Consider the following 19,598-nt stretch of genomic DNA (forward strand, 5'->3'; position numbering starts at 1 on the left):
CCCTCCTAGGGCAACCTACTCATCCTCAGGCCTACCAGAGCCTCCCCGGGCTACCTACTCATCCCAGGCCTACTAGAGCCTCTCAGGGCTACCTATCCATCCCCAGGGCTACTAGAGCTACCCGACCGTTCTAAGGCCGATCAGAACCTCCCAGGGCTACCTGCCCGGCCTCAGGCCTGTCAGAACGTTCCATGGCTGCATACCAGTCCCTAGGCCTACCAAAGCCCCCAAGGCTACCAACCCATCCCCAGACCTACCTACCCTTCCTAAAGACTATCAAAACCTCTCAGGGCTGCCTTACTCCCAGCACACATCAGGGCTGCCTTACTCCCACCACATAGGGCTACCTTACTCCTATCAGATTTTAGGGCTACCTTACTCCTGTCAGATATTAGGGCTACCTTACTCCTATCAGATATCAGGGCTGCCTTACTCCTATCAGATATCAGGGCTGCCTTACTCCTATCAGATATTAGGGCTACCTTACTCCTATCAGATATCAGGGCTGCCTTACTCCTATCAGATATCAGGGCTGCCTTACTCCTATCAGATATTAGGGCTACCTTACTCCTATCAGATATTAGGGCTACCTTACTCCTATCAGATATCAGGGCTGCCTTACTCCTATCAGATATCAGGGCTGCCTTACTCCTATCAGATATCAGGGCTACCTTACTCCTATCAGATAACAGGGCTGCCTTACTCCTATTAGATATTAGGGCTACCTTACTCCTGTCAGATATTAGGGCTACCTTACTCCTATCAGGTATCAGGGCTGCCTTACTCCTATCAGATATCAGGGCTGCCTTACTCCTATCAGATATCAGGGCTGCCTTACTCCTATCAGATAACAGGGCTGCCTTACTCCTATTAGATATTAGGGCTACCTTACTCCTATCAGGTATCAGGGCTGCCTTACTCCTATCAGATATTAGGGCTACCTTACTCCTATCAGATATCAGGGCTGCCTTACTCCTATCAGATATCAGGGCTGCCTTACTCCTATCAGATGTCAGGGCTGCCTTACTCCTATCAGATATCAGGGCTGCCTTACTCCTATCAGATATCAGGGCTGCCTTACTCCTATCAGATATTAGGGCTACCTTACTCCTATCAGATATCAGGGCTGCCTTACTCCTATCAGATATCAGGGCTGCCTTACTCCTATCAGATATCAGGGCTTCCTTACTCCTATCAGATATTAGGGCTACCTTACTCCTATCAGATATCAGGGCTGCCTTACTCCTATCAGATGTCAGGGCTGCCTTACTCCTATCAGATATCAGGGCTGCTTTACTCCTATCAGATATCAGGGCTGCCTTACTCCTATCAGATATCAGGGCTGCTTACTCCTATCAGATATCAGGGCTGCCTTACTCCTATCAGATATCAGGGCTGCTTTACTCCTATCAGATATCAGGGCTACCTTACTCCTATCAGATATTAGGGCTACCTTACTCCTATCAGATACCAGGGCCGCCTTACTACTATCAGATATGAATGTTTGTTGCCAGTATTCCATGTGTTTTATCATTATCTTTACCTTCAAACATTTTGTCATATCAGCTGTTCCCTCACGCAAGGGAGCTCTACTTCATTTTCTCAGACTTTAATGGAAAAGACAATTATTTAATGCAAGTAGACATCATATATATGATGATGGAGCATGCGGTCCGGGTTCCTGCAGGGGATTACATTCTGTTGTGATCTTTCGTCACTTACAACATGGAGAGTGATTCTTGGTTACTATGTGGTCACCAGGAGAAACCTCCTCACTTTATGGCATTACTTCATGTTTGGTTGGTCACTTGAGCAACTGTGATGTGCCTCACATATGGCAACTTAGCCCTCTGTGTCTATCTCATATATTGCCACTTGGCCCTGTCATAGGACCCTCTATTTCTTGCTAGGAATAGACTGCCCAAGAGGAATGCACATCGTCGGCAAGCAATGAGATTTTGCAGAGGACAAATGTGGACTTGTGGATGAATCCTTGTCACATGTGAGAGATCACAGAACAATAACACTTCAGTGACAAGTACATTGACCAATAATTGTTTACACTTAATGCTTCCATAATTCATGAGAGGACAGTTACCTACATCCAATCACAAACTTAACTACACGTTACGAAACATTTCCTATCAACAATTTTTCATTTCTATTATAGCTGATGAAAAATGGTAAGTAAAGCAGAAGAAATAGAAATCTAGGTTGATATTGTGTACACAAGAAATCATTACGTCCTCAGCCTGTGATACCCTTGGACTTATTATTTCCGGAGAGAAAGCCAAGCTCTTCATGAAATTAGATGATAAATCCATTGACTTTGGTTCCTCTTTTGACTATGTTAATATTTCAGTACAGCGGCCGCTGTACAATAACTACAGTACGTGTACAGACAGTGAGAGTTGTTGCGCGGTGCAGTACTAATTACGGTGCAAACGTTGAGAGTACAGATAATGTGCTTTGCTTATACAAGATCTCTAATGGATTATCATACATCAGCTTTGGTCCTAAATAACAGTAAAGTTAAAATGAAGCCTTGAGAATTATACTTGCCTGTTTCAAGACCACTAAAGAAATTAATTTCAATCTTTATAAGTGAATCAGATATGTACCACGGAACAAGTAATTCTTTAATGAATCCATGGAAATCCATGGAAAGAGGGGCAAGGATGAAGTCTGTTGGGGATGAGAGAGCTTGGGAAGTGAGTCAGTTGTTGTTCGCTGATGATACAGCGCTGGTGGCTGATTCATGTGAGAAACTGCAGAAGCTGGTGACTGAGTTTGGTAAAGTGTGTGAAAGAAGAAAGTTAAGAGTAAATGTGAATAAGAGCAAGGTTATTAGGTACAGTAGGGTTGAGGGTCAAGTCAATTGGGAGGTGAGTTTGAATGGAAAAAAACTGGAGGAAGTGAAGTGTTTTAGATATCTGGGAGTGGATCTGGCAGCGGATGGAAACATGGGAGCGGAAGTGGATCATAGGGTGGGGGAGGGGGCGAAAATTCTGGGAGCCTTGAAGAATGTGTGGAAGTCGAGAACATTATCTCGGAAAGCAAAAATGGGTATGTTTGAAGGAATAGTGGTTCCAACAATGTTGTATGGTTGCGAGGCGTGGGCTATGGATAGAGTTGTGCGCAGAGGATGGATGTGCTGGAAATGAGATGTTTGAGGACAATGTGTGGTGTGAGGTGGTTTGATCGAGTGAGTAACGTAAGGGTAAGAGAGATGTGTGGAAATAAAAAGAGCGTGGTTGAGAGAGCAGAAGAGGGTGTTTTGAAGTGGTTTGGGCACATGGAGAGGATGAGTGAGGAAAGATTGACCAAGACGATATATGTGTCGGAGGTGGAGGGAGCAAGGAGAAGAGGGAGACCAAATTGGAGGTGGAAAGATGGAGTGAAAAAGATTTTGTGTGATCGGGGCCTGAACATGCAGGAGGGTGAAAGGAGGGCAAGGAATAGAGTGAATTGGAGCGATGTGGTATACCGGGGTTGACGTGCTGTCAGTGGATTGAATCAAGGCATGTGAAGCGTCTGGGGTAAACCATGGAAAGCTGTGTAAGTATGTATATTTGCGTGTGTGGACGTATGTATATACATGTGTATGGGGGTGGGTTGGGCCATTTCTTTCGTCTGTTTCCTTGCGCTACCTCGCAAACGCGGGAGACAGCGACAAAGAAAAAAAAATATATAACCACTCATATGATAATGTTTGGAGTACATCACATGTACAAAACTACACACCATTCCTTGCCCTTCTGCCAAAGAAAATAAATGCTCACGTTCAGCACCTGCCAAAACATAGGGGAAACTCCAGACTAAAAGTAAGCCCAGGGCAACTACACTGACGGCTTTCCCAAGTGTGCTAGAAGTGTTGCCACTGTCATCCAGTAGATAGATAAGAATGTTAAAATAAGCAATTAGACATCTTGCTTACAAAATGTAGGCCGTACACACCGCTCTTTACCTTACATAATTTAAACATTATCTCATTCTATTATCATCATTATTTGTCCTTATATCTACATATATCACACCTGGGAAAGCCTGCATCTCCCCTCAGACGCCGCACCTGGGGAAAACAATCTCCCCTCAGACGCCACCCTGGGGAAGACAATCTCCCCTCAGACGCCACACCTAGGGAAACCTGCACCACTCCTCAGATGCCACACCTGGGGAAGACTGCATCTTCCCTCAAATGCCACACCTGGGGAAGCCCGCATCTCCCCTCAGACGCCACACCTAGGGAAACCTGCACCACTCCTCAAATACCACACCTGGGGAAGCCTGCATCTTCCCCCAGACGCCACACCTGCATCTCCACTCAGACGCCATATCTGAGGAAGCCTGCTCCTCCCCTCAGACGCCACACCTGGAGAAGCCTACATCCCCCTCAGACGCCATACCTGGGGAACCCTGCGTCTCCCCTCAGACGCCACACCTGGGGAAGCCTGTACAGGTGGAAGGGTAGTGAGAGAGAGGGGGGGGGGGGGTCTAGCCGGGCAAGGCAGGTACTTCAGGTGGCAGGGAAAGTCCAGACAGTAGTGGGTGGGTGGTCAGATGGGTCAAGCTGGGTACCCGGGTGGGTGTAAGATGGCGAAAGTTATCCAAGGGTCGTGCCGCTCCAGGTGGGTGGGTTCTGCAGGCAGAGAAAGGCAGACATCGTAAGAAAACTGGAGTGTAAATGGCGAAAGTTCTCCACTAAAGGTACTCACTCTCACATTATAAGATGAGAACCTCCACAGGGAATATAATATTCTGCATCATTCACCCGTCACTTACCATTACTACTCCCTCACATTAACTCCCACCACCAATGGAACCCTTACATTAGCTCCCATCACCAGTGGAACCCTCACTAACTTCCATCAACAATGGAACCCCTACACTAACTCCCATCACCAGTGAAACCCTCACACTAACTCATCACCAGTGGAACCCTCGCATTAACTCCCATCAGTGGAACCCTCACGCTAACTCATCACTAGTGGAACCCTCACACTAACTCCCATCACCAGTGGAACCCTCACTAACTTCCATCAACAATGGAACCCCTACACTAACTCCCATCACCAGTGAAACCCTCACACTAACTCATCACCAGTGGAACCCTCGCATTAACTCCCATCAGTGGAACCCTCACGCTAACTCATCACTAGTGGAACCCTCACACTAACTCCCATCACCAGTGGAACCCTCACACTAACTCCCATCACCAGTGGAACACACACCAACTCCCATCACCAGTGAAACCCTCACACTAACTCATCACCAGTGGAACCCTCGCATTAACTCCCATCAGTGGAACCCTCACGCTAACTCATCACCAGTGGAACCCTCACACTAACTCCCATCACCAGTGGAACCCTCACACTAACTCCCATCACCAGTGGAACCCTCACACTAACTCCCATCACCAGTGAAACCCTCACACTAACTCATCACCAGTGGAACCCTCGCATTAACTCCCATCAGTGGAACCCTCACGCTAACTCATCACCAGTGGAACCCTCACACTAACACCCATCACCAGTGGAACCCTCACACTAACTCCCATCACCAGTGGAACACACACCAACTCCCATCACCAGCGGAACACCAACTCCTATCACCAGTGGAACACACACCAACTCCCATCGCCAGTGGAACCCTCACACTAACCCCCACCACCAGTGGAACTCACTAACTCATCACCAGTGGAACCCTCACACTAACCCCCACCACCAGTGGAACTCACTAACTCATCACCAGTGGAACCCTCACACTAACCCCCACCACCAGTGGAACTCACTAACTCATCACCAGTGGAACCCTCACACTAACCCCCACCACCAGTGGAACTCACTAACTCATCACCAGTGGAATCCCTCACACTAACCCCCATCACCAGTGAAACCCTTACACCAATTTCCATCACCAGTGGAACCCTAACTCCCATAACCAATGGAACCCTTCACAAACTCCCATCACTAGTGGAACCCTCGCACCAGCTCCCATCACCAGTAGAACACTAGCTCCCGTCACTAGTGGTACCCTCATACCAACTCCCATCACCAGTAGAACACTAGCTTCGGTCACCATTGGAGCGCTAACTACTATTACCAAAGGAATAATGACTCCCGTCGCAAGTGGAAGTCCCATCGGTGACACCTCACCAATACCAGATATAACCAATGCTGCAGTACCTGTACAAGACATTACCAGTGGTGCAGCACCAGTATCATATATAACCAGTGATGTAGCACCAATGCCAGACATAATCATTGGTGAAGCACCAAAACCAGACATAATCAGTGGTGCAGCACCATTACCATACATAACCAGTGGTGCAGCACCAATACCAGACAACCAGTGGTGCAGTACCTATACAAGACATTACCAATGGTGCAGCACCAGACAACCATTGGTGCAGCACCATTACCAGACATAACCATTGGTCAGCACCAATACCAGATATAACCAGTGGTGCAGTACCTCTACAAAAGATTACCACTGGTTTCACCAATACCATACATAACTAGTGGTGCAGCACCATGAACAGACATAACCAGTGGTGCAGTACCTGTACAAGATATTAGTGCAGCACCAGTACCAGACAACCAGTGGTGCAGCACCATTACCAGACAACCAGTGGTCAGCACCAATACCAGATATAACCAGTGGTGCAGTACCTGTACAAGAGATTACCACTGGTTTCACCAATACCACACATAACTAGTGGTGCAGCACCAATAACAGACTTAACCAGTGGTGCAGTACCTGTACAAGATATTACTAGTGGTGCAGTACCAGACATAACCAGTGGTGCAGTACCAATACTGAACATAATCAGTGGTGCAGAACCAGATGTAATCGGTGGTGCAGCACTAGTGGCAGACGTAACCGTGGTGCAGCATCAACACCAGACATAACCAGTGGTGCAGTACCTGTACAAGACATTACCAATGGTGATTCACCAATACCACAACCAGTGGTGCAGTAACTTTTTACCTTCGCCAGACATAACGTGGTGCAGCAATACCAGACAACCAGTGGTGCAGCACCAATATCAAACATATCCAGTGGTACAGCACCAATATCAAACATAACCAGTGGTACACCACCAATGCCAGACATAACCAGAGGTGCACCACCAATACAAGACATAACCAGTAATGCAGTACCAACGCCGGACATAATCAGTGGTGCAGTACCAGAATCAGACATAAGTGGTGCAGCACCAACATTAGACATAACTAGTGGAACAATGCCTGTACAAGACATTACGACTTGATTCACCAATGCCACAAATAACCAAATGCCTGTACAAGACATTACGACTTGATTCACCAATGCCACAAATAACCAGTGTTGCAGCACCAATACCACACATAACTTTGGTGCAGCACCAATACCACACATAGCTGGTGAAGCACCAATACTACACATAACCAGTGGTGCAGCACCAATATCAGACATAGCTTGTGGTGCACCACCAGCACCAGACATAACCAGTGGTGCAGCACCAATATCAAACATTACCAGTGGTACACCACTAATACCAGACATAACCAGAGGTGCACCACCAATACAAGACACAATCAGTGGTGCAGCGCCAGACAAACAGTGGTGCAGTACCAATGCTGGACACAATCAGTGGTGCAGGACCAGACATAACCAGTGGTGCACCACCAATACCAGACGTAACCAGAGGTGCACCACCAATACCAGAAAACCAGTGGTGCAGTACCAATGCCAGACATATTCAGTGGTGCAGGACCAGACATAACCAGTGGTGCAGCACTAATATCAAACATAACCAGTGGAGCAATACCAAACCAGTGGTGCAGTACCTGTACCAGACACTACCAGTAGTGTTTCATCAGTACCATACATAATCAGTGGTGCAAAAGTTATACCAGATGTAATCAGCGGTGCAGCACCAGAACTAGACATAACCAGTGGTCCAGAACAATACTAGACATAATGGTGCAGCTCCAGATATAATCATTGATGCAGCACCACTACCAGACATAACCAGTGGTGTAGCACCAATACCAGACATAACCAGTGGTGCAATAACTGTACAAGAAATTACCGCTTGTTTCATTAATTACAGACATAACCAGTGGTGCAGCACCAATACCTGATATAACCAAAGGTATAGCACCAATAACAGACATAATCAGTGGTCCAGTGCCAGACATAATCAGTGGTCCAGTGCCAGACATAATCAGTGGTGCAGCACGAATACCAGACATAACCAGTGGTGCAGCACCAATACTGATCAGTAAAGCAGCACCAACACCAGACATATCCATTGGTGCACCACTAATACCAGACATAACCATAGGTGCAGCACCAGTACCAGCAAATCAGTGGTGCAGTAACATAAGCAGCGGTGCAGCACCAATACCAGACATAATTACTGGTGCACCACTAATATCAAACATAATCATAGGTGCAGTACCAATACCAAACATAATCAGCGGTGCAGCACCAGTAACAAACATAATCTGGTGCAGTACAATGCCAGACATAACCAGTGGTGCAGCACCAGTACCAGACATAACCAGTGGTGCAGCCCCAATATCAGATATAACCAGTGGTGCAGCACCAATACCAGATATAACCAGTGGTGCAGCACCAGTACCAGACATAACCAGAGGTGCAGCACCAGACAACCACGGGATCAGGGCCAGTACCAGATATAACCAATAGGGTAGCAGCAATACCAGACATAACCAGTGATGCAGCAAGAGTACCAGACATAACCAGTGGTGCGGCACCAATACCTGACATAAGTAGTGATTGGTTCAGGACAAGTACCAGACATAAGCAGTGGAGCACCACCAGTGCCAAACATAACCAGTGGTGCAGGACCAATACCAGATATACCCAGTAATGCAGCATCAACACCAGACATAACCAGTGGTGCAGCATTAATACCAGACATAACCAGTGGTGTAACACCAGTAGCAGATATAACCAACGGGTGCAATACCAGACATAACCAGTGGTTCAGGATCAGTTCCAGACATAACCATTTGTGCAGCACCAATACCGGACATAACTGGTGCAGCAAGAGTACCAGACATAACCAGTGGTGCGGCACCGATACCTGACATAAGCAGTGGTCGGTTCAGGACCAGCACCAGACGTAAGCCGTGGTGCACCACCAGTGTCAGACAGAACCAGTGGTGCAGCACTAATACCAGACATAACCAGTGGTTCACTACCAGACATAACCAATGATGCAGCACCAATACCAGACAATCAGTGGTCCACCACCAGTGCCAGACATAACCAGTGATGTACCACCAATACCAGACATAACTAGTGGCGTAGCACCAGTACCAGACATAACCAATGATGCAGCACCAATACCATACATAACCAGAGGTGCAGCACCAATACCAGACATAACCAGTGGTGCAGCACCAATAATAGACATAACCAGTGGTGCAGCACCAGACATAACCAGGGGATAAGGACCAGAACTAGACATAACCAATAGTGCAGCACCAATACCAGACATAATCTGGTGCAGCAAGAGTGCCAGACACAACCAGTGGTGCAGTGCCAGACATATCCAGTGGTGAAGCACCAATACCAGACATAACCAGGGGTGCAACACCAATACCAGACATAACCAGTGGTGCAGCACCAGTGCCAGACATAATCAGGGGTGCAACACCAATACCAAACATAGCCAGTGGTGCAACACCAGTGCCAGACATAATAAGTGATGCAGCACCAATATCAGACATAACCAGTGGTGCAGCAAGAGTACCAGACATAACCAGTAGTGCAGCACTAGTGCCAGACATAACCAGTGGTGCAGCACCAGTGCCAGACATAACCAGTAGTGCAGCACCAGTGCCAGACATAACTAGTGGTGCAGCACCCTTGCCAAACACAACCAATGGTGCAGCACCAATACCAGACATAACCAGTGGTGCAGCACCAGTCAGATATAACCAGTGGTGCAGTACCAATACCAGACATAACCAGTGGTGCAGCGCTAGTGCCAGATATAACCAGTGGTGCAGCACCAGTACCAGACATAAGTGGTGCAGCACCAGACATAACCAGTGGTGCAGTACCATTACCAGACATAACCAGTAGTGCAGCATCAATACCAGAATAACCAGTGGTGCAACACCAATACCAGATATAATCAGTGATGCAGTACCAATGCCAGACATAACCAGAGGTGCAGCACCACTGTAAGACATAACCAGTAGTGCAGTACCAATATCAGACAACCAGTGGTGCAGCACCAGTACCAGACATAAGTGGTGCAGTGCCAGACATAACCAATGGTGCAGTACCAATACCAGACATAACCAGTGGTGCAGCACCAATACCAGAATAACCAGTGGTGCAACACCAATACCAGATAAAATCAGTGATGCAGTACAAATGTCAGACATAACCAGTGGTGCAGCACCAGTATCAGACATAAGTGGTGCAGAGCCAGACATAACCAGTGGTGCAGCAGCAATACCAGAATAACCAGTGGTGCAACACCAATACCAGATATAATCAGTGATGGAGTACCAATGTCAGACATAACCAGTGGTGCAGCACCACTGTAAGACATAACCAGTGGTCCAGTACCAATATCAGACAAACAGTGGTGCAGCACCAATACCAGACCTAACCAATGGTACAACACCAATGCCAGACAAAACCAGTAGTGCAGTACCATATGTAGGTAACTCGTGTCATACTAGTACGCAGTAAGTCGTCAGCTGGCGGGAACCACAGATCTCGGTGGGCGTTGTGTCAATAGAAAATCAGCTCCCCGGGCTGGGCCGCCGCCAGCCAGGCGCTACTGGTGGAGAGAATACTTGGTGAAAGTTACAAGTGGAAGATCCACCAGCAACATGTGAGGGAAGGGGCAGGACGCTCATCCATACTGACAGCATCACAGTGGCTCAAAGGAATGGTTATCATTCCTTAATTCCGTACCAACCATTACGAACCTACGGACACCGTTTTGTGAATAAGACATTTACTTCCATAACCTTATTTACATAGAGGTCAAATACACGCGTTCTGTACATCACAAATCCTCTCTCACAGACACCTGCATGCAGTGGATAATTAAAGGTACCATCCCATCCCTATAGTGCAGCAGGGATGACGAGGCACCATCCCATCCCTACACTTCTGGAGGATGACTAGAGGCAACATCCCATCCCTACAGTGCAAGAAGGACAAGAGGCAACATCCCATCCCTACACTTCTGGAGGGATGACGAGAGGCACCATCTAATCTCTACAATAGAGAGATGACGAGAGGCATCATCACCATCCCTACAGTACAGGAGGGTTGACGAGAGGCATCATCCCATCCCTACAGTATAGGAGGGATGACGAGAGGCATCATCCCATCCTTACAGTACAGGAGGGTTGACGAGAGGCATCATCCCATCCCTACACTTCTGGAGAGATGATGAGAGGCACCATTCCATCCCTACAGAACAAGAGGGATGACGAGAGGCATCATTCCATCCCTACAGTACTGGAGGGTTGACGAGAGGCATCATCCCCTCCCTACACTTCTGGAGGGATGACAAGAGGCACCATCCCATCCCTACACTTCTGGAGGGATGACGAGAGACACCATCCCATCCCTACAGTATAGGAGGGATGACGAAATAGTGGTGTATGGGATAGGAGGATCGGAGGCACCACAGCTGCAGCAGACGGGTGGTGGGTGAGAGAGGAGGATCAGAGACGCACCACAGCTGCAGCAGACGGTGTGGTGGTGAGAGAAGAGGATCAGAGACGCACCACAGCTGCAGCAGACGGTGTGGTGGGTGAGAGAGGAAGATCAGAGAGGCACCACAGCTACAGCAGACGGTGTGGTGGGTGAGAGAGGAGGATCAGAGAGGCACCACAGCTGCAGCAGACAGTGTGGTGGGTGAGAGAGGAGGATCAGAGAAGCACCAAAGCTGCAGCAGACGGTGGTGGGTGAGAGAGGAGGATCAGAGAGGCACTACAGCTGCAGCAGACAGTGTGATGGGTGAGAAAGGAGGATCAGAGGCACCACAGCTGCAGTAGACGGTGTGGTGGGTGAGAGAGGAGGATCAGAGAGGCACCACAGCTGCAGCAGACAGTGTGGTGGGTAAGAGGATCAGAGAAGCACCACAGCTGCAGCAGACGGTGTGGTGGGTGAGAGAGGAGGATCAGAGAGGCACCACAGCTGCAGCAGACAGTGTGGTGGGGGAGAGAGGAGGATCAGAGAGGCACCACAGCTGCAGCAGACGGTGTGGTGGGTGAGAGAGGAGGATCAGAGAGGCACCACAGTTGCAGCAGACGGTGTGGTGGGTTAGAGAGGAGGATCAGAGACGCACCACAGCTGCAGCAGACGGTGTGGTGGGTGAGAGAAGAGGATCAGAGACGCACCACAGCTGCAGCAGACGGTGTGGTGGGTGAGAGAGGAAGATTAGAGAGGCACCACAGCTGCAGCAGACAGTGTGGTGGGTGAGATAGGAGGATCAGAGAGGCACCACAGCTGCAGCAGTGTGGTGGGTGAGAGAGGAGGATCAGAGAAGCACCACAGCTGTAGCAGACGGTGTGGTGGGTAGGAGAGGAGGATCAGAGAGGCACCACAGCTGCAGCAGACGGTGTGGTGGGTGAGAGAGGAGGATCAGAGAAGCACCACAGCTACAGCAGACGGTGTGGTGGGGGAGAGAGGAGGATCAGAGAGGCACCACAGCTGCAGCAGACAGTGTGGTGGGTGAGAGAGGAGGATCAGAGAAGCACCACAGCTGTAGCAGACGGTGTGGTGGGTGAGAGAGGCGGATCAGAGAGGCACCACAGCTGCAGCAGACAGTGTGATGGGTGAGAAAGGAGGATCAGAGAGGTACCACAGCTGCAGCAGACGGTGTGGTGGGTGAGAGAGGAGGATCAGAGAGGCACCACAGCTGCAGCAAACAGTGTGGTGGGTGAGAGGATCAGAGAAGCACCACAGTTGCAGCAGACGATGTGGTGGGTGAGAGAGGAGGATCAGAGAGGCACCACAGCTGCAGCAGACAGTGTGGTGAGGGAGAGAGGAGGATCAGAGAGGCACCACAGCTGCAGCAGACGGTGTGATGGGTGAGAGAGGATCAGACAGGCACCACAGCTGCAGCAGACGGTGTGGTGGGTGAGAGAGAAGGACCAGAGAGGCACCACAGCTGCAGCAGACGGTGTGGTGGGTGAGAGAGGAGGATCAGAGAGGCACCACAGCTGCAGCAGACAGTGTGATGGGTGAGAAAGGAGGATCAGAGAGGTACCACAGCTGCAGCAGACGGTGTGGTGGGTGAGAGAGGAGGATCAGAGAGGCACCACAGCTGCAGCAGACAGTGTGGTGGGTGAGAGAGGAGGATCAGAGAGGCACCACAGCTGCAGCAGACGGTGTGGTGGGTGAGAGAGGAGGATCAGAGAGGCACCACAGCTGCAGCAGATGGTGTGGTGGGTGAGAGAATAGGATCAGAGAAGAACCACAGCTGCAGCAGACGGTGTAGTGGGTGAAAGAGGAGGATCAGAGAACCACAGCTGCAGCAGACGGTGTGGTGGGTGAGAGAGGATCAGAGAAGCACCACAGCTTCAGCAGACGGTGTGGTGGGTGAGAGAGGAGGATCAGAGAAGCACCACAGCTGCTGCAGACAGTGTGGTGGGTAAGAGAGGAGGACCAGAGAGGCACCACAGCTGCAGCAGACTGTGTGGTGGGGGAGAGGAGGATCAGAGAGGCACCACAGCTGCAGCAGACAGTGTGGTGGGTGAGAGAGGAGGATCAGAGAAGCACCACAGCTGCAGCAGACGGTGTGGTGGGTGAGAGAGGAGGATCAGAGAAGAACCACAGCTGCAGCAGACAGTGTGGTGGGTGAGAGAGGAGGATCAGAGAAGCACCACAGCTGCAGCAGACGGTGTGGTGGGTGAGAGAGGAGGATCAGAGAAGCACCACAGCTGCAGCAGACGGTGTGGTGGTTGGGAGGATCAGAGAAGCACCACAGATGCAGCAGACGGTGTGGTGGGGGAGAAGAGGATCAGAGAAGCACCACAGCTGCAGCAGACGGTGTGGTGGGTGAGAGGAGGATCAGAGAAGCACAACAGCTGCAGCAGACAGTGTGGTGGATGAGAGAGGAGGATCAGAGAAGCACCCCAACTGCAGCAGACGGTGTGGTGGGTGAGAGTGTAGGATCAGAGAAGCACCACAGCTGCAGCAGACAGTGTGGTAGGGGAGAGGAGGATCAGAGAAGCACCACAGCTGCAGCAGACGGTGTGGTGGGTGAGAGAGGAGGATCAGAGAAGCACCACAGCTGCAGCAGACGGTGTGGTGGGTGAGAGAGGATTAGAGAAGCACCACAGCTGCAACAGACAGTGTGGTGGGTGAGAGAGGAGGATCAGAGAAGCACCACAGTTGCAGCAGACGGTGTGGTGGGTGAGAGAGGAGGATCAGAGAAGCCCCACAGCTGCAGTAGACGGTGTGGTGGGTGAGAGAGGAGGATCAGAGAAGCACCACAGCTGCAGCAGACGGTGTGGTGGGTGAGGAGGATCAGAGAGGCACCACAGCTGCAGCAGACGGTGTGGTGGGTGAGAGAAGAGGATCAGAGAAGCACCACAGCTGCAGCCGACGGTGTGGTGGGTGAGAGAGGAGGATCAGAGAAGCACCACCGCTGCAGCAGACGGTGTGGTGGGTGAGAGGAGGATCAGAGAAGCACCACAGCTGCAGCAGACGGTGTGGTGGGTGAGAGAGGAGGATCAGAGAAGCACCACAGCTGCAGCAAACGGTGTGGTGGGTGAGAGGAGGATCAGAGAAGCACCACAGCTGCAGCAGACGGTGTGGTGGGTGAGAGAGGAGGATCAGAGAAGCACCACAGCTGCAGCAGACGGTGTGGTGGGTGAGAGAGGAGGATCAGAGAGGCACCACAGCTGCAGCAGACGGTGTGGTGGGTGAGAGAACAGGATCAGAGAAGCACCACAGCTGCAGCAGACAGTGTGGTGGGTGAGAGAGGAGGATCAAGGTCCTATTAAAGGTGACAATAATGAGACACCAACCTTGACCCAGTACAGTACTGCCATATACTGAACCATGAAGACCCCATCTACCGCTGCCAGTCCGGGAGGGAGGAGGACTGGTCCTGGTGACCAGGGGAGGAGGAGGACTGGTCCTGGTAACCAGGGGAGGAGGACTGGTCCTGGTAACCAGGGGAGGAGGAGGACTGGTCCTAGTGACCAGGGGGAGAGGAGGACTGGTCCTGGTGACCAGGGGAGGAGGGGGACTGGTCCTGGTAACCAGGGGAGGAGGAGGACTGGTCCTGGTAACCAGGGGAGGAGGAGGACTGGTCCTGGTGACCAGGGGAGAAGGACTGGTCCTGGTGACCAAGGGGAGAGGAGGACTGGTCCTGGTGACCAGGGGGAGAGGAGGACTGGTCCTGGTGACCAAGGGGAGAGGGGCTGGTCCTGGTGACCAGGGAAGGAGGAGGACTGGTCCTGGTGACTAGGGATGGAGGACTGGTTCTGGTTACCAGGGGAGAAGGGCTGGTCCTGGTGAACAGGGGAGAAGGGCTGGTCCTGGTGACCTAGGGAAGAGGAGGACTGGTCCTGGTGACCAGGGGGAGAGGAGGACTGGTCCTGGTGACCAGGGGAGGACTGGTCCTGGTGACCAGGGGAGGACTGGTCCTGGTGACCAGGGGGAGAGGACTGGTCCTGGTGAGCAGGGGAGAAGGGCTGGTCCTGGTGACCAGGGGAGAAGGACTGGTCCTGGTGACCAGGGGAGGACTGGTCCTGGTGACCAGGGGGAGAGGAGGACTGGTCCTGGTGACCAGGGGGAGAGGAGGATTGGTCCTGGTGACCAGGGATGGAGGACTGGTCCTGGTTACCAAGGGAGAAGGGCTGGTCCTAGTGACCAGGGGAGAAGGGCTGGTCCTGGTGACAAGGGGAGGACTGGTCCTGGTGACCAGGGGAGGACTGGTCCTGGTGACCAGGGGGAGAGGAGGACTGGTCCTGGTGACCAGGGGAGGACTGTTCCTGGTGACCAGGGGAGAAGGACTGGTCCTGGTGACCAGGGATGGAGGACTGGTCCTAGTTACCAGGGGAGAAGGGCTGGTCCTGGTGAACAGGGGAGAACGGCTGGTCCTGGTGACCAGGGGGAGAGGAGGACTGGTCCTGGTGACCAGGGGAGAAGGACTGGTCCTGGTGACCAGGGAGAAGGACTGGTCCTGGTGACCAGGGGGAGAGGAGGACTGGTCCTGGTAACAAGGGTAGAAGGGCTGGTCCTGGTGACCAGGGGAGGAGGACTGGTCCTGGTGGCCAGGGATGGAGGACTGGTCCTGGTTACCAGGGGAAAAGGGCTGGTCCTGGTGAACAGGGGAGAAGGGCTGGTCATGGTAACCAGGGGGAGAGGACTGGTCCTGGTGACCAGGGGGAGAGGAGGACTGGTCCTGGTGACAAGGGGAGAAGGGCTGGTCCTGGTGACCAGGGGGAGAGGACTGGTCCTGGTGACCAGGGGAGAAGGGCTGGTCCTGGTGACCAGGGGGAGAGGACTGGTCCTGGTGACCAGGGGAGAAGGACTGGTCCTGGTGACCAGGGGGAGAGGAGGACTGGTCCTGGTGACAAAGGGGAGAAGGGCTGGTCCTGGTGACCAGGGGAGAAGGACTGGTCCTGGTGACCAGGGGGAGAGGAGGACTGGTCCTGGTGACAAAGGGGAGAAGGGCTGGTCCTGGTGACCAGGGGAGGAGGAGGGTTGGTCCTGGTGACCAGGGATGGAGGACTGGTCCTGGTTACCAGGGAGAAAGGACTGGTCCTCGTGACCAAGGAAGGAGGACTGGTCCTGGTGACCAGTGAAGGAAGAGGACAAGTCCTGGTGACTAGGGAGGGAGGAGAACTAGTCCTGGTGATCAGGGAGGGAGAACTTCTGGTGACCAGGGAGGGAGGTGCCGGTAGTTGCAACGTCGGGCCGGGCCCAGCTAACTGGTCAACCTTCGTGGATGTGGGGGAGCGAGGCCCAGAACAACATGCTCACACACACACCCAGAGGTCCCATCCTTCACTCATCATCAACGTCCTACACACACAATCCCATCCTTCACTCATCATCAACATCCTGCACACACAATCCCATCCTTCACTCATCATCAACATCCTGCACACACAATCCCATCCTTCACTCATCATCAACATCCTGCACACACAATCCCATCCTTCACTCATCATCAACATCCTGCACACACAATCCCATCCTTCACTCATCATCAACATCCTGCACACACAATCCCATCCTTCACTCATCATCAACATCCTGCACACACAATCCCATCCTTCACTCATCATCAACATCCTGCACACACAATCCCATCCTTCACTCATCATCAACATCCTGCACACACAATCCCATCCTTCACTCATCATCAACATCCTGCACACACAATCCCATCCTTCACTCATCATCAACATCCTGCACACACAATCCCATCCTTCACTCATCATCAACATCCTGCACACACAATCCCATCCTCACTCATCATCAACATCCTGCACACACAATCCCATCCTTCACTCATCATCAACATCCTGCACACACAATCCCATCCTTCACTTCATCATCAACATCCTCACACACAATCCCATCCTTCACTCATCATCAACATCCTGCACACACAATCCCATCCTTCACTCATCATCAACATCCTCACACACAATCCCATCCTTCACTCATCATCAACATCCTGCACACACAATCCGCATCCTTCACATCATCATCAACATCCTGCACACACAATCCATCCTTCACTCATCATCAACATCCTGCACACACAATCCCATCCTTCACTCATCATCAACATCCTGCACACACAATCCCATCCTTCACTCATCATCAACATCCTGCACACAATCAATCCTTCACTCATCATCAACATCCAGCACACAAATCCATCCTTCACTCAACCTCCTGCACACACAGTCCCCATCCTTCACTCATCATCAACATCCTGCACACACAATCCCATCCTTCACTCATCATCAACATCCTGCACACACAATCCCATCCTTCACTCATAATCAACATCCTGCACACACAATCCCATCCTTCATTCATCATCAACATACTGCACACACAATCCCATCCTTCACTCATCATCAACATCCTGCACACACAATCCCATCCTTCACTCATCATCAACATCCTGCACACACAATCCCATCCTTCACTCATCATCAACATCCTGCACACACAATCCCATCCTTCACTCATCATCAACATCCTGCACACACAATCCCATCCTTCACTCATCATCAACATCCTGCACACACAATCCCATCCTTCACTCATCATCAACATCCTGCACACACAATCCCATCCTTCACTCATCATCAACATCCTACACACAATCCCATCCTTCACTCATCATCAACATCCTGCACACACAATCCCATCCTTCACTCATCATCAACATCCTGCACACACAATCCCATCCTTCACTCATCATCAACATCCTGCACACACAATCCCATCCTTCACTCATCATCAACATCCTGCACACACAATCCCATCCTTCACTCATCATCAACATCCTGCACACAATCCATCCTTCACTCACATCCTGCACACAATCCATCCTTCACTCATCATCAACATCCTGCACATAATCCCATCCTTCTCATCATCAACATCCTGCACACACAATCCCATCCTTCACTCATCATCAACATCCAGCACCCACAATCCCATCCTTCACTCATCATCAACATCCTGCATTCACTCATCATTAACATCCTCCACACACAATCCCATCCTTCACCCATCAACATCCTGCACACACAGTTCCATCCTTCACTCATCATCAACATCCTGCACGCACAATCCCATCCTTCACTCATCATCAACATCCTGCACACACAATCCCATCCTTCACTCATCATCATCCTGCACACACAATCCCATCCTTCACTCATCAACATCCTGCACACACAATCCCATCCTTCACTCATCATCAACATCCTGCACACACAATCCCTATCCTTCACTCAACATCAACATCCTGCACACACAATCCCATCCTTCACTCAACATCAACATCCTGCACACAATCCCATCCTTCACTCATCATCAACATCCTGCACACACAATCCTATCCTTCACTCATCAACAGCCAGCACCCACAATCCCATCCTTCACTCATCATCAACATCCTGCACACAGTCCCATCCTTCACTCATCAACATCCTGCACACACAATTCCATCCTTCACTCATCATCAACATCCTGCACACACAATCCCATCCTTCACTCATCATCAACATCCTGCACACACAATCCCATCCTTCACTCATCATCAACATCCTGCACACACAATCCCATCCTTCACTCAACATCAACATCCTACAGACACAATCCTATCCTTCACTCATCATCAACATCCAGCACACATAATCCCATCCTTCACTCAACCTCCTGCACACACAGTCCCATCCTTCACTCATCATCAACATCCTGCACACACAATCCCATCCTTCACTCATCATCAACATCCTGCACACACAATCCCATCCTTCACTCATAATCAGCATCCTGCACACACAATCCCATCATTCATCATCAACATACTGCACACACAATCC

Source organism: Panulirus ornatus, chromosome 65, assembly GCF_036320965.1.
Source record: "Panulirus ornatus isolate Po-2019 chromosome 65, ASM3632096v1, whole genome shotgun sequence".
NCBI lineage: Eukaryota > Metazoa > Arthropoda > Malacostraca > Decapoda > Palinuridae > Panulirus > Panulirus ornatus.